Consider the following 17706-nt stretch of genomic DNA (forward strand, 5'->3'; position numbering starts at 1 on the left):
TGGTGGAAGCTAAATATTTTACTTTATAAAGTCTTAAATATGGATTGGTTTCAGAAGGCATTTGTTAACCTCCTGGAGTTGTGTGGATTACTTTTAAAATGGATGGATGCATTTTTCTGAGCTTCAGATTTTGGGCTGCCATTCAGTGCCATTATTAAGCTTGGAAGAGCAAGGATATTTTCCAATTGTATTCATCTGAAAGAAAAATGTCATGCACACCTAAGATGGCTTGAGGGTGAGTAAATCATGGGGTAATTTTCATTTTTGGGTAAACTATCCCTTTAAAAATCTCCATTTACTCAACATATAATATCTTTGGTGTTTTCTAAGAAAAACAACTCATCTCATTTAATGAGATCTCATTTGTGATTTTTCTTTCTCCAGACAAAACACTATTGACTTTATTTAAGTCAATTTACCTTTGAGGACGTCCCCAAAGGGATGCCTTTTGTTATTTAGCTGACATCAAGGGACAGTTTTGTCCCTAAAGGATAGCCAAGAAAATGCACATACACACACACACACACACACAAACACACACAAGCCGCTTGCCGAACTGCTTTTAAAGGTCATATGCTCCACTGAATCTCCAAACAGGGCACTTAGTCTCCTGTGGTCCATCTCCATGTCTCTCTTCGGTAGAGGGTGATGCGAGAGAGACTGGCTCAAAGACAGACATTACGCCTGCAGACAGCCGCTCTGCAGATGCAATCAACACACCAGAGCCTCACAGCACCACAGAACACAGCACAACCCTGATACACATCCAATCACATCAAATCATACTGACTGACATAATCCTAAGGAGGAAATATAAATATCATAATATTACAAGAACAGTAAGAGTTTTGTAAAATGATCGTTGTGAGGGCCACAAATCCTGACACCACTGCTTTATATGGAAGAATCAGATCTGTCCTTTTATATGTATGGATATTGTATGTTATGGATTGTAATATATGTACTGGAATTCATTCACAAGCACTTAGTAAGTTTGAGATCAGGAAGTAAGGGGATAGTTTTATTTAAAGAAATTATTACTTTAATTTAGGGTGTATTAAATTGATCATAAGTGACAGTAAAGACTTGTATGAAGTTACAAAAGATTTATATTTCAAATACATGATGTTATTCTGAACCTATTCATCAAAAAATCTGGGGGGGGGGGGTTAATAATTCTATTTAGCAAAACAAAAAAAAAACATTAAATTGATCAAAAGTGAGAGTAAAAAGGCATTTATAACATTACAAAATATTTCTATTTCAAATAAATGATGTTCTTTCGAACTTTCTATTCATCAAATAACTCCATAAATCCACATAAATCCCATCCGTTTTCAACTTTGATAATAACAAAAAATTCTTCTTGAGAAGTAAATCACCATATTAGAATGTGTCTGTCACATTCACGCCAGGCTCCAACGTCATCCACTCACAGCGCACACCCTCTCCTGAGTTTTAATCACGCACACCTACTCCTCATCATCACCCGAATCACCCCCAGACTTCCATTCCCCTGCCCACCTGCACTTAACTACCGTTACACTCTCTGGTGCTCAATAAACTCTGCTAACTAACACCTTTGTCTCCTGCAGCCTCTGTACCCGTGACAGAAGACTGGAAGGACACCGTGAGCACCAGATGAGTTCCACGGATCTCTTCCAGGAGCTAGTGGATGCAGTGCGCCGCTCGCTGCCCTCATCTCCACCCGCTTCCGCATCTGCCAGCACACCTGCCTCTGTACCCCTGATCGCCAGTCCCATGGCCAAACCAGCGCCCTTCTCTGGATCGGCGGAGGACTGCAACGGCTTTCTCTTGCAGTGCTCCGAGCGATCACGAGTTGCTTTCATCGTCTAACAACTGAGCGGCAAGGCATTACGATGGGCGGAAACACTGAATGCTCAAGAAAATGACAGTCTCGATTCCCTCTCCAGTTTTAAGGCTCACTTCAAGGAAGTTTTCGGAAGCCCAGCATGGGATTCTTCGGTTGGTGAGCAACTCTATCATTTAAAACAAAATAATATGTCTGTACATGAGTATGCCTTTTAGTTTCATACATTGGCAGCCGCCAGCGGATGGAATGAACGATCCCTTCTGACCACCTATCGGCAAGGATTAGATCCCCGCGTGCAGTTGCATCTCGCTGCATACGAGGATTCCATCGGGCTTGAACGCTTCATCCAACTCTCCATCCGGTTCACCACCCGTATGCACGCATGCCTCGAAGAGCACCAGGACCAGTGTCTGAGTCTGCCGTCCCTCCGTCGACCAGAGCCCGTCAGCCCTCCAGAACCAGTCAACGAACCCATGCAACTGGACCATCACCGCTTAACCCCAGCGGAACGGAGAAGACGGTTGGCCAACGGCCTGTGCTTATACTGTGGGGCTTCCGACCATTACATCTCCAAGTGTCCTACATGTCCATCCAGGCCTTTGGTGAGTGTGATCTATCCAGCTACATATAAGAGCCGACCATTGACCACTGTTGTGAACCTCATTACCGCTGATGTTTCCCTGTCAGTCTCAGCCCTCCTCGATTCCGGTTCCGCTGGGAACTTAATCTCCTGCACCCTCTGTCGTCAGCTCAACCTCCCAACGACACGTACTCCGACAAATTTTCAAATTGAGTCCATCAACGGCAGGCCATTAAGCAGACGGTAGGTACGTAAGCCTCCTGGCCGGTCCATTGAAGCTTCAGGTTGGGCTTCTACACATGGAAGAAACTCATTTACTGGTTCTGGAGGAATCCACCGCTGACGTGGTACTAGGGCATCCGTGGTTGGAGCAGCACAGTCCTGTCATTTCGTGGAAGTCCGGTGAGGTCCTCAAATGGGGAGAAAGTTGTTTTAATGGATGTCTTTCTGCTCTGCCTGTCCCCATCACGTCTTGTTCCAGAAATATCGCTGTCTGTGCCACATAGAAAGTCCCATTGATCTGTTCACATCCCCGACTGTTATTCAGACTTCCAAGACAAATAACAGCGGCCTCCCCACCGGCCATGGGACTGCGCCATCGACCTGCTTCCGGGTGAGCCAGTTCCCAGGGGAAAGATTTATCCCCTTTCCCTACCAGAGGAGAAGGCCATGGAGAATTACATCAAGGAAGCATTTTACCAGGGCTACATTCGACCATCCACGTCCCCTGCTTCTTCCAGCTTTTTCTTCGTGGCCAAGAAGGACGGAGGCTTGCAGCCCTGCATAGACTATCGAGCTCTGAATAAAATAACAGTTAAGTTCAGATATCCCCTTCCTCTCGTCCTATCCGCGCTAGAACATCTTCGTGGTGCCACTGTCTTCACCAAGTTGGACCTCCGTAGCGCGTACAACCTCATCCGGATACGTGAGGGGACGAGTGGAAGACCTTTGTGACCCCTACAGGCCACTACGAATATCTGGTAATGCCCTATGGCCTTGTAAACGCCCCCTCCGTATTCCAGGATTTCATTCATGAGGTTCTCCGGGAGTTCCTCCACCGATCTGTCTTGGTATACAATGACGACATTCCTGACGACGAGGTCCTGCAATGCCTGAGGGAGTTGCAGCTCTACCTCAAAGCCAAGAAACGCTCCTTCCATCAGCCCTCAGTGCAGTTCATTGGATACTCCATCGACAGCAGTGGCATCCGGATGGACGAGGGGAAGGTGGACGCAGCACGGACCTGGCCCACACCTTCCACCATTAAAGAGCTCCAGCGATTTCTTGGTTTTGCTAACTTCTACTGTCGATTCATCAAGAACTACAGCATCATGACCAGCCCTCTCACTCACCTCCTGCGCAGTAAGCCCAAGTCTCTGTCCTGGACTCCAGCGGCCACGGAGTCCTTCGACACCCTCAAGGAAGCCTTCACCACCGCTCCCCTCCTGGTCCATCCCGACCCCAGCAAGCCCTTCATCATGTAAGTGGACGCCTCCACCACCGGAGCAGGAGTGGTGTTGTCACAGCAGCAGGGGACGCCCAGTAAGCTCCATCCATACGCCTTCTTCTCCCGGAAGTTCAGCCCGGCGGAGGTAAATTATCATATTGGGAATCGGGAGTTACTGGACATCAAGCTCGCCCTAGAGGAGTGGAGGCATTGGTTGGAGGGTGCTCAACATCCCTTCCTGGTCCTAACCAATCACTAAAATCTAGAATATCTGAGAGACGCCAAGCGACTGAACCCCCGCCAAGCCCGTTGGGCTCTCTTCTTTACCCGGTTTAACTTTACCATCTCCTACCATCCGGGGCCGAAGAACGTGAAGGCGGATGCTCAATCATGCCTGTATACTTCAGAGGAGCACCCCGAGCACACCGAACCCATCCTACCCAGTAAGCTTTTCATAAGTCCCATTTCCTGGTCCGAGGATACCTTGCCTTCCTCCAATGCCTCCACCAACGCCCCGCCGGGCTGTCCCCCGACCTCCAGTACATCCTACGAGCACGGCGCACCCCCCTCATTCACACCACTCACACTTCATTGGGCACTGGCCACCCTGGGGTCAATGAAACCCTCTCGCTGCTGAAAGATCACTTCTGGTGGCCCAACATGGGAGGAGATGTCAGAAGGTACGTGAGAGGGTGTCGGGAGTGCAACATGTCCAAGAGCTCCCGGCACCTCCCTGCAGGGAAACTCCTCCCGCTGCCCGTTCCCAATCATCCATGGTCACACCTAGGAGTGGATTTCATCACTGACCTTCCTGTCTCAGATGGTAATACCCGCATCCTAGTAGTAGTGGACCATTTTTCTGTCCTGTCGTCTTATCCCTCTGAATGGCCTGCCCACAGCCCTAGAGACAGCAGAGGTACGCCATCTTCCGATACTATGGGATTCCTGAAGATATCGTGTCGGACTGAGGCCCACAGTTCACCTCCCGGGTATGGAAGGCGTTCTTCACGCTCCTGGGTGTGACCGTAAGTCTGTCCTCAGGATACCACCCACAGACCAACGGGCAGACAGAGAGGAAGATCCAGGAGATAGGTCGCTTCATCCGTACCTTCTGCCATGATCACCAGGACTCCTGGAAACAGTTCCTGGGTTGGGCTGAGTACGCTCAGAACTCCCTCTGACAAGCCACCACGGGATTGACCCCTTTCCAGTGCGTACTCGGCTACCAACCTCCCCTGTTTCCCTGGTCCGGAGAACCATCAGAGGTACCAGTCGTCGACTACTGGTTCCAGGAGAGCGAGAGGGTCTGGGACTCAGCCCACCACCAACTCCAGCGAGCCTTGCGCAGGCGCAAGATGGCAGCCGACCTCCGGAGATCCGACATCCACACCTTCCAGCCAGGACAGAAGATTTGGCTGTCCACTAGGGACATCAGGATGCGCCTGCCGTGCAAGAAGCTGAGTCCCAGGTTCATTGGCCCCTATCAGATCCTGAAGCAGGTCAACCCGGTCACCTATCAATTCCAACTCCCCCCTCACTTACGCATTCACCCCACATTCCATGTGTCCCTCCCCAAACCTCACCACCCTTCTGTTCTTCCCTCCACAGAGCCTGGCGAGACCGAGGAGAACCCCCTCCCACTCATCGTTGAGGAAGGAACGGCCTACACTGTGAAGGAGATTCTGGACTCTGATGGTCTTCTGGAGTATTCAGCACAAAAGACACACACACACACCATCAGTCACTGTCCGGTCTCGACTATGAGAAGGTACTAACGCTCTTTGCTTTACCTCAGGACTCCCTCGAAGTATCCCTGTGATCTTCCACGTCTCTTGTCAGATTCTCCTTGTGTTTCCCTGTCCAGTGTGTGTGTCTCCAGCGAACTCTCCAACGAACTCTCCATTGATTATCTCCAGCGATCTCTCCAGCGATTCCCACTTCCCTCACGAAGACTTCCATTCCCCTGCCCACCTGTACTTCACTACCGTTACACTCTCTGGTCCTCAATAAACTCTGCTAACTAACACCTTTGTCTCCTGCAGTCTCTGTACCCTGTGACAGTGTCTCAGATTTCTGAAGAATCATATCTTTTGACACTATACTGAATTAACGAAAATTCATCTTTGAACACATATACATATGAACAAATATATTCATTTATAATTTTTTTTTTAAATAATTGCAGACTTAGTAAGCACTATGACTATTTTTAAAAACATAAAAATACCACCCCCAAACTTTTGAACATGCAATGAAAGGAATAATAAATGGACATTGAAAGGTCAAATACAGTGCTGTAGTGAAACGGACATATTTTCACAAAAACAAATGACCGTAAGAAATTACACTGAAATAGATTCAAACTGTACAGGTAAAAAACAAAAACTAAAAAAACACAGGCACAAATATTAAAGCCCTGGGGCCAGATTTACTAAACAGGGCAAATTAAAGTGAGAGAACAATTCCAACAAAGTGCAGATGGGAGTAGAATGTTCAGCGCATGATCTACTAACAATGCTGAAATGAAAGAACACAGACACAGCTGGATCATTTCCATAATGACCAGTGCAATCTACCAAGAGTAGCGCAAATAGTGTCTGGTATAAGAAGTGCTTGTCTTGGGCGGTAAATAATGCCACAAATACCAGTAAATTGACAAACACAAACCATAGTAAAATCACCTTGTGTGATTAATCGTAGCGGTAGATGAAGTGTGGCGGCAGTGGCTCAGTGGTTCATGTAGGTTGTCTACAAACCAGAAGGTTGGTGGTTCAATCCCCGGTTCCACTTGACCAAATGTAAAGCGCTTTGGATAAAAGCGCTATATAAATGCAGTCCATTTAATCTAAATACTCTCCTTCCATAAATTTTGTGTCTGAAATTAAAACTCTTATAAATGCATATGGAGGTCAGCCGCAAAAAATATCTTTAGTAAATAACAAATATGGACAATCGTTTTTAATGTCAAAAAATTGGCGCAAGCGGTTAGTAATTCAGGCCCCAGATTTGCACAATTTGCACTTTTCAATATAAAGGTGACACATTTTTCCTGTGAAAATATACACATTCTCTCAAAATCCTCAAAAAGTATGTGGCAATGAAGCACCTACTCCACCACAGTTTCCTCATTAACAGTTTCTGCAACTAATCAGAAAAGAGTCCAGTTTCTGCCTTTCTTTGAAGTTTGCCTGAAAGCACTAGAAAGTTTTAGCTTAAAGCTAATCCAGAAAGTGTGCTAATATGCAAATGAGACTAGACACATTGTGCTACTTAGGGATGGACAAGCTGCTAAAGAGAACTGAACCAACATCACAGATTTACTTCAATGTGCCATCATGTTTTACAGAACATGCCACACACTAACTTGACATGGGGTTAGAAGAGAAAATACACTATAGCAGAATCTTTCTCTCAAGATCAGACTGTTTGATGAATCGAATTGGCTTTTATGACAGAGAAAGACTACCAACCCAAAAAAGCAAGATCTTCCACTATCTCTTAGATGCTTTTCTTTCATTTAAAAGGTTTAAACAGGTGTAAGGAAGTGAGAACTCATCTCGTAATAAGCATTTCCCCATAATCCTGCACAAATCCTTCCAAAATCCACCGATCCAGCATCTCTGAAGCCCTGGAGTCTCTCATCACCCTATAGATATTTGTCATGAGATTTAGATGATAAAATGCACACACTGAAAGCATTGTTAAAGCATTTTAAGCTATGAACCAAACCAGTAACGCAGTGAATTACCAAAAAGCAAAAAATATCTATAGAAACATAAGTTTAAGTATTTAAGTAATTTGCAGTGGGCCGTTCCCTGCTCGGCCTTTTGATATGATTTGCTGTCTGCAACTCTCTGATTGGTGGAATTTTGCACAGCATTTTGGGTAATTTTTCATGATTTTATTTCATGATTTCATGATTTTAAGTATTTTAAGAAAATTAAGTTAAAATAATGTGAATATATGGCTTCAAGACAAGCATGGAGAAAATCATGCCATTTTTAATTCCAGAACCCAACTAATGCACTCTATAAAGACACTTGAGACGCTTGTTTTATTATGAATACAGTCACGACTGAAGGGGTTACAGGGCCTTTGCTGCTTGTTGTGTCTAACAGCACCCTTTAGGTGTAACTATATTCACAATACAGCCTGTCCTCTCATACATTATTGCTCAAGTAAGTCACAGACAGTAATTACCTGTCATATTTCTCATTTCTCATACCAGTGTGAGGTCTTTAATCTTTTCTTTAATATTCTCTGAAATGCTTTTACTCAGCTCTATATTTCTACACCACACTTGTTTCCTTTTCTTGTACACCAGAAGTGTCAACGACACATCCCAGGGGCAAGTCAAAGCCTATGGAGGAGGTTCACAGGATAATTAAATAGTTTCAAGCAAAAAAAAAATAAAAAAAATGTAAGAACAACTTTCTTAACTGCATACATTATAAAATGAATATAGATTAATCCTTAATGAAGCTACAATTTCTCTGTTACCTTTGTTGTTTTGATTAATATTAAAGACTGACATCACGCAACTGGTTTATTAGGCTGCTGTCACTTTAAGATCTGCCGCTGCCGAACATGATGCAGATCTGATGCGCATCTCATTTTCTCACAATTCTTTAGTTAATTTAAGACATTTAACTAATTTAAAACAAGCATTTTGCATAATTCTGTTATTGTTCATTCAAGCAAGAAAGAGAACTCGATTCTGGTGAACTGCCTGTGCGCACAAAAGTGGCATGTGTTCTCTTTTGTCTTGTCTTTGTCAAGAGTGTGATCATGTGATGTAACATTAACCAAATGATGATGGAAAAATGGATACTGTTTTAATTATATATGTATATGTACCAAAATGAAAATACTAGGCAAAACCAAATTTGTGGAAAAATTGGTTTTAGTTTTTAAAATTTTAATTTCAGTTTTAGGCAAATTTGCCTAAAACTGACACTGCTTTTTTTTTTTTTTTTGCTGTAAAGTTGGAAATTTTAACATGGGGCTCAATGAGATTCTGCTCCCTTCTGGAGCCAGTCACTAGCCAGTCGATGTCACTGGCCAGTCGATGATTTGTAGTTTAAGTTACTTCTGTATTGGCTTCAACAGAAACTGGGTGAGGTTGCCAGTTAACAAATTTTTTTTTGCCTATCCAAATAATGCAAAGGATGGCCAACGTGATAGCCACAGTCCTGAGTTTAGCTCCAACGCTGATAAAACTCACCTGCATATAGCTTTCTAGTAAGCCTTAAAGGGGTACTTCAGCGCTGGAAAGATGAATCTGTATTTAAACTGGGTCATTAATCTAGTAGAAATGTGAAATTATTTTTGAATTTGGTGCCTTCTAGACTGAGAAAAGACAGAAAATGTATTTTTGTCTCATGGGGATGAAAGACTACAATTCCAAGAATGCTTCACTGCCCTGTGAGGCCATTCTTAAAGCCACCACTACTGAATTACTGTGACTGAGTTAGAGAACAGACACTACAATTAAATACTGAACGTGTCTGTTCAATATAACGATCGAGTCGCCGCGTGAGTCTCACAGCACTAACGCTGCAAGAGTCAGATTACATTTAACATCATAAATGAGCTGAATGAGCTCTCGTGATGAGAGCTGAGGTAATCGCGCCATACATTCACAACGCGTGTTCAGTCTGGCGCGTTTTCAGTTCATGTCTTTGGAAGCTTAACTTTCATAGAAATTAATTTGAGAAGTTAAAACACTTACACATTCACACCAAACGCGAATAGAGCGTCTGGAGCGAATGATTTTCATGTTAAGTCAATGGAATGGCGCGTTGACGCGCGTCTGGAGGTCCTGCGGCGCGATTGACGCGTTTCGTGCGGCGCGATGGATGCGATTCCGCCTCATTCACACGTCTAGTTCGCGCGAATAACGTGAATTTGAAGCGAATTGAGCGTCTTGCGCGATACGCGTGTTACACGCGAATGGTGCTTTTTGTGCATTCACGCCTTTGAAGCGAATTCGCGTCTACACCTGAGTTGAAAAATTTGAACTTTGGCGTCAATTCGCACCGCGTTAACCAATGAGGAGCCTGCTTGCTACTGCCACGTGATGAGAAACCCTGCATATAATTAAAAAAATACTGATATTTTGTCACTAAATGTAGTTTTAATGCTTTTCAGTTGATAATGTAGTTGTTTAAAGCTAAAATATGTGGTTTACCTAGGATGTTTTACTCATTGACAGAGAATATGAGCCAATTTAAAAATTAGCGTTTTTTTCTCTTGCGTTTTTGGAGTTGTGAGATCCAGGCGATTTCCGGGCACTCAGCGCTCGTTATCCCCAGCGAGAGCAGCCTTTCCTCTGCCAGTCCTTCTGGCGTTTGCCGTTGGCTTGGATGTCTATGCAGAGGTTAAACCTGACATATACTTCTTCTTGTCTTGTGTGTGTGTGTGTGTGGGGGGGGGGGGGGACAATCATTTGAATATACTCCAGGGTTTCTACTGATACAAAGCCATACTAGTCGCTGAAGTAACCCAAGACCTTGATTAGCTTGTTCAGGTGTGTTTGATTAGGGTTGGAGCAGAAATCGTCTCAGGTTACGTATGTAACCATGGTTCCCTGAGAGGGAACGAGACGCTGCGTCGAAACGCTAGGGGACGCCTCTGCGTGCCATGTCATGAAGCACTTGTGTAATCAGTCCAATAGCGGGACGATACGTCACGGGCGGGTGACGTCATCGACCAGGAAGCTATAAAGCATGCCCGGACCAAACAGTCACTAGCTTCTGGAAAAGTCGAACAAATCGATCACAGGCATGCCGGGAGTATGGCATCTCGACGCAGCGTCTCGTTCCCTCTCAGGGAACCATGGTTACATACGTAACCTGAGACGTTCCCTATCTCGAGGGAACTTCGAGCTGCGTCGAAACGCTAGGGGACCTCAATACCCACGCCGCCAGAGTCCCAAATGTCTGTATGTGTGAATTAACCCAGAAACACCCGGGACCCCGGTGTAGAGGCTACATCTAGATTGTAAAACCTCACAAATGTATGCGGAGAGGACCACCCAGCCGCATCACATACCTCTGACAATGAAACTCCCGAAATAAGAGCCATAGAGGCAGCCATACTCCTAGTGGAGTGGGCACGGACCCTCATTGGTGAAGGATGTCCGGCTGACTCATAAGCGAGCGAAATAGCCTCGACTATCCACTTGCTAAGCATCTGCTTTGAAGCCGGTTTTCCCTTGCTCGGGGACCCAAAAACACACAAACAACTGTTCTGAGTTTCGCCACAGGGCAGCCCTGTGGACATATGCATCTAGGGCCCTGACCGGACATAGCAGATTTAGCTTCTCTTGGTCTTGACTAGTGAACGGAGGCGGACAGAAAGCCTGCAGCATTACTGGTCCCGGCACATTAGTCGGGACCTTGGGAGCATATCCTTCCCTCGGGAAGAGAAATGCTTTTACCATTCCTGGTGCAAACTCCAGACAAGAGGGTGCCACTGGTTAAGTAGGCACCCTCGAGCGTGCCGCAGGTCTGCGCCTCAAAGTACCACGAAGGAAACGCATGACCCAAGGGTGTTTCCCCAATGATGCATTATCTAATGGAATATGATAAGCAGATATCGCCGACACATATACTTTCAGTGTTGACGGAGATAACCCTGCGGAGAATTTTTCTTGTAGGAACTCAAGAACTGAACCGAACGGGCAGTTAACAGGGTCCAAAGCCTGGTGCGTACACCAGGCGACAAAAACTCTCCATTTGAGTGCGTAAAGTCTCCTTGTGGATGGTGCTCTGGAGTGCAACATGGTCTCTATCACCTCAGTAGATAGACCCGTGTTTATGAACTGGGCCCCCTCAGGGGCCAAGCCCACCGTTTCCACAGTTCCGGGCGCGGGTGCAGTACTGACCCCCCCGGCCTGCGAAAGAAGATCTCTCCTGACTGGGATTTTCCAGGGAGGACCTTCTAGGAGAGACAATGTCGGCGAGCCATACTTGGCCCGGCCAGAGCGGGGCTACCAATAAAAGCTGAACCCCGTCCCGGCGGACGCTCTCCAGCACTCCTGGGAGCAATGCCAGAGGGGGGAAGGCGTACAGACGCAGCCTCGGCCACGTCTGTACCATTGCGTCCAGCCCCAGCAGGGCTGGATGCGTGAGGGAGAAATATGCTGGACAGTGTGTCGTCTCTCGAGACGCAAACAGATCCACCTGGGCTCGCCCAAAGCGGATCCACAGCTCCTCCACCACCTCGGGTGGAGTCTCCATTCTCCCGGCATCACTCCCTGCCTCGACAGGGAGTCTGCCGCTACATACAGGACCCCCGGGATGTACATCGCCCTGAGCGAGAGCATCTTGCCGTGGGCCCATGTTAGCATATGACGCGTCAGCTTCCACACCCGACGCAATCTCAACCCCCCCTGGTGATTTATATACGAGACCACCGAAGTGTTGTCTGACCGAACTAACACATGGCGGCCCCGCAGGTCTGAGAGGAAGTGTTTGATTTTATATGATTGAAACACAGCCATCAGCTCCAGCTGGTTTATGTGCCAGGAGAGCTGACGGCCGCTCAGACCTTGGGCCGAGCGGCCACTCATGACCGCTCCCCAGCCAGTTAGGGAGGCATCCGTCGTTAGCGTTACGCGACGACAAGGAGCCCCCAGAACTGGACCTTGTGACAGGAACCAAGGATCTTTTCACTTCACTAAGGCACGAAGGCAGCGCCGCGTGACCTTGATCAAGCGAAAAAGGGTTTCCCCTCAGGGAGAACCCCTTGGTCCTGAGCCACCACTGTAAGGGTCTCATGTACCGCAGGCCAAAAGGTACCCCGTTGGACGCTGCTGTCATCAGCCCTAACACTCTCTGAAAGTGTTTCACAGTGAGTGACTGACCTAGCTTTATCTGGTTCACGGTATCCAGGATCGTTTTTATCCTGGGAGGGGATAGCCGAGCCAACATTATTTTCGTGTCCCAGACTACCGCCAGAAAAGTAGTGCTCTGCAGCTTATAGGTGCCAGCACACATTTCTTTCCGTTCAACCTTAGCCCCAACACTCTCATATGGGCGAGAACAGCATCTCAATGCTGAACGGCCACTGTTTCGACTATGCTAACACCAGCCAATCGTCGATATAGTTGAGCACGCGAATGCCCTGGAGTCGCACCTGAGCCAGAGCTGCATTCACGCACTTGGTGAAAGTGTGGGGTGATTAAGCTAGGCCGAATGGCAGCACTCAATACTGGTAAGCTTCGCCCCCAAAAGCAAACCTGAAGACCTGTCTGTGCTGCGGAAGGATGGAGATGTGGAAGTATACATATTTTAGGTCTATTGTGACACACCAGTCCTCGGACCTGACGTGACACACGATCTGTTTTATCGTGAGCATTTTGTTTAGCTGATGCAGATCTAAAAATAGGCCTTAACCCTCCATCCTTCTTTGGAACTATGAAGTACCGGCTGTAAAAGCCCGACTCTCTGCAGAGGGGAGGGACCCGTGTATAGCCTCTTTTCGCAGAAGAGTCTGTACCTCTCGTTCCATGACCAGAGGCTGCTCGGGGGTTACTACCGTAGGAGTAACCCTGCTGAACACGGGTGGGTGTGACCGAACCCTTTTTATAATGTGCGCAGGACCCATTCTGAGATATTCGGCAGAAGTTTCCACGCTGCCAGAAAATCTACTAAGGGAACCAGCCTCTCGAGGCTGGTCTCTGGATTTTCCTGGGTGGTCAGCCCGGTGTCCTGTAACGGATAACCGGCAGGTAGCAACCGAACTGACCGCCCCGGGGCCCTCACGAGAGGGCGCGAACATCCCCATGCCGCTACGTTTCCGGGCGGACAAGGAGATATATGTTCGCCGGGGACCGCCGCGCCCTGAAGCACCAACGGTGGCAGGGTTGGCAGACCGGCCCCCCCCAATGGCACCGGGAAAGAGCGGGCGCCTCGGCGAGCCGCACTCTCCCGGAGGGGACTGCCATCGGAAGTCCTGCGCCTCTGACGTCAGGACTTCTTAGCCGAGGCCTTTCTAGCAGTAAGGACGGCCCTCAGATCCGCCCTACCACGGGAAGGTCCCGGCTGAGCGCGTCGCCCGGACCCCCGATCCCTCTGCGGGGGGGGCCCCGAGCGGCCACGCTCTCTCTTTTGTTTTGCTCGGTGTAGGTTTGAGAAAGGATGTACTCGGCTGAGGCTGCCCCGCCCGACAGCCCCAGAGGGACATTTTGATTTATTTATTTATTTATTATATATATATATATATATATATATATATATATATATATTTTTATATTTCACATCTCAATATCAATATCCCCCAGCAGGTCTGCTTGTTTTATATGCTTGCAGAGCAACCGCCGTATACAAACCGGCGGCCGCCTGATCTGCTGCCGAATATGCCCTACCCCCAAAGCCGACTTTTTTTTTTTTCTCTTTTACCGGCTTGTTGTGGGCAGCTGTGGGGCTGTGTGACGATGTGGACTCGGGGGAGAGATAGCTCGCAAGCGTCTCTTCCCCGCGAGACATCGTCGCCCTTTCTGAATGATAGATGCAGACCCATAATCTAGGCGATGCCTCGGCAAACACGCGATCTGAGCCACTAAACTCAACCCCGTAATCTACACGCTGCCTCGGCAAGCGCGAGATCCGCGATCGAGTTATAGAATCTATATTGTAGACCCGTGATCTACACGCTGCCTCGGCAAACGCGAGATCCGAGCCACTAGATTCAGCCCCTCGTACTCTCAAACATGCTGTCTGCTCGCCATTATATTGTTCTTTCTCTTTCTTATTTTATTTATATATTTATTTATTTTTTGGCGAACTTCTTGACACTCGGCCGGCCAGTCTAAACTTAACCTGGACACAGCGCGAGTTACACCAATAGCACCTCTTTTTATGAGTGTGTGTGTGTCGTTTTCTTTTGGCAGATCATCATCAGCGCTAACAACATCCAGTTCCTCGGAGCTGGAGTGCTGCTGCGTTTGTGCCTCAGCGCGAGCGGAAGAAAACCGCAGAGCGTGCTTCCAGCTCGCTAACTGAGGCATGAGATCCAGCGGGTAAAGGCAGAGATAGGGGATCACCCGTCTCTAACCCCGCCACTAGATCCAACTGCGATCCCCAGGACGCGAGCCTTCGCTGCGCCTCGGCAACAGCGGGACCCGAGCCCTGAGGACCGCGAGCCAAAGCACTCTCCTCGAAGAGTGCCCGGCGTGATCTTAATATGCGCATTGGGAGTCTCTCGCAATGCTCGCAGCCGACCCCCTCGAGAGCTGACTGGGCATGTTCGAGCCCCAAACACATCACACATTAGGACGTGTGTATCCCTACCCGTGATGTAACGTGGGCAGGGAGGAACACAACACCTATACTGACTATTTCTTTCTTTCTTTCTTTTTTTGAACACACACACAATAAATGGACATACAATTCACACAGAGCGCTTGTGAAGACACAGAAGCTAGTGACTGTTTGGTCCGGGCATGCTTTATAGCTTCCTGGTCGATGACGTCACCCGCCCGTGACGTATCGTCCCGCTATTGGACTGATTACACAAGTGCTTCATGACATGGCACGCAGAGGCGTCCCCTAACGTTTCGACGCAGCTCGAAGTTCCCTCGAGATAGGGAACTGCAGGACTCTGGCTCGCCACCGATGTTGGCCACAGCTGAAATAATGTATAGTCCTACAAAGCTATTATTATCAGAGTGGATCGGTGAATGAGAGGGTAGCGACATTTTACAGACAGATGGACATTAGATAGATAGATAGATAGATAGACAGACAGACAGACAGACAGACAGACAGACAGACAGACAGACAGACAGACAGACAGACAGACAGACAGACAGACAGACAGACAGACAGACAGACAGATAGATAGATAGATAGATAGATAGATAGATAGATAGATAGATAGATAGATAGATAGATAGATAGATAGATAGATAGATAGATAGATAGATAGATAGATAGATAGATAGATATCCCCGTTATGATGTAGCCCTTGACTTAATGGTTTTGATACTGTTATTTTTGGTCACTCTCACTTCTCTTTCTAAGCAACATCACTGCTCATCTTTCAGCTCATCATCTTCTCGCTTGGTTGGTGGCTCCCATGGGACTTTTAACGATTGGTGCAGAAAGCTGTGGGGGCAGGGAAGGGTGAACAAGGGGTTGACAGACCAAACCCTTTAGAAAGGTTTCCGAAAGAAGCTTTTTAATACCACCATCAACATAAACTTCCCATAATGCTTACTGGCCATCACCCCAAGCACCCCGGGACTGTCAGATTTCGACATGTCACAGCATGCGCGCACTGGCCAGTCATGCAGCCTTTAGAATCAGTGCATAACTTCCTCTTTAAATGCATGACATCAGTGGAGGAAGTAAAGCGTGCATTACTCAGAGGGGATTTATGATGGTACATCACTCTCAGAGCAGCCATCAACACCCATTAACATTGTCATATAGTACATAAGAGTGGTTTGTGGGAAATGACCATGAAACACCCCTAATGGATCCCACCCAACAACACTACAGAATCAGCAACATATCTACTGGTGTTTACTAAAACAAGACTCACACAGCTGCTCATAATAAGCTTTTAAGCAATGATTTGAACAGATGCATAACTAGGGATGTCAAAAGTACAACTATTAAGTACAACTTTCAACTATTAATAGTATACTCATATTAAGCAGACGCATTTTGAAAAAAAATGTAAATATAATTAAACTGCTGGGGGATAAATACATCGAACATGTGTGCATTAGACCTTGCAGTGCATCTGAAATCTTACTGGACCAAAGACTGATGAAAAACTAATAACCTAGCAACCACCTAGAGGCACATTTAAAGAAACTCATACATCTTAATAACTGCATAGCAACACCCTGGCAACTACATTTGTGAACATATTTTGTATCACCTGAAATATAAACATCTAGTCTAGAATGCTGTTCACAGAGACTATTAGAAAGATGCCCTATATAGCCACTGTGTAAAATCATGCAAGCATATGAGCGAGATCTGTGTGGCCTGTAGTATACAGAAAAATCCATTAAAGATCGCAAACCCTTCTCCATAGGCAGAGGCTGATGATTCTCTAAGGATTAAGATCACAAACTCGGATTGAAATGGAAAATTAAAGTGGGCGATGAGGATTAGGGGTCGTATAAGACAACAAGACATAAGATATACAAGCTAAAACTCTAATCACTGTCTTTAATAATCCAGCAATCCTCCCTCATGGCAACAACACATCCACACATTCAAGCTGAAGTTCAATACAACAGCAAGGAAAAGCAGATCGCTCCAGCTCCGATATCTACCGACGGGATTCAGTAGTTTAATATTCAAGGCATCAGCAGTGTTCTCTCATAATATAATATCGGCAAAGACATTTTAGTCATCTATGTTGTATTCTGAATAAAATACTGAAATATGAAACTTCCACATCATTGCATTCTGTTTTTATTCAAAATTTGTACAGTGTACCATCTTTTTTGGAATCGGGTCTGTAACATGGAATACTGCAAAAAAAATACAGGGCATGATGCAGAGAAGTAGTATCCAGTATATTATTATTGAATTTATTTTGTATAGATCAATATAACCCATCCATCCAGCCATCCATCCACTGAGGTGAACAGCACATTCCAAGGCCCAGTTTATGGCCGGACCCCTCTCTGTCATAACAGCAGACCATAGGTTTGCTACATTTTGATTGGATCTTGGTGGATTAACACAAACAAACTGTCTGACACCATCAGATAAAGATACTAGGACAATTAGACATATCTTAGAGGGCAAGAAGAAGACTTTTGGTACCAAGCCTGGGAAGGACAAGACTTCTCTTCTCATCCACACGCAGTGT

At 46.5% G+C, this 17706-nt stretch overlaps 1 protein-coding gene across 4 annotated transcripts in view; it reads right to left on the bottom strand.

Annotated features, from left to right (window-relative positions):
- The window catches only part of LOC137043632 (protein unc-13 homolog C), a 548445-nt gene that overhangs the window by 444995 nt on the left and 85744 nt on the right, over window positions 1-17706 (bottom strand). The gene's annotated exons all lie outside the window — the stretch shown is intronic.

Source organism: Pseudorasbora parva, chromosome 16 (assembly GCF_024679245.1).
Source record: "Pseudorasbora parva isolate DD20220531a chromosome 16, ASM2467924v1, whole genome shotgun sequence".
Taxonomy (NCBI): Eukaryota; Metazoa; Chordata; class Actinopteri; order Cypriniformes; family Gobionidae; genus Pseudorasbora; species Pseudorasbora parva.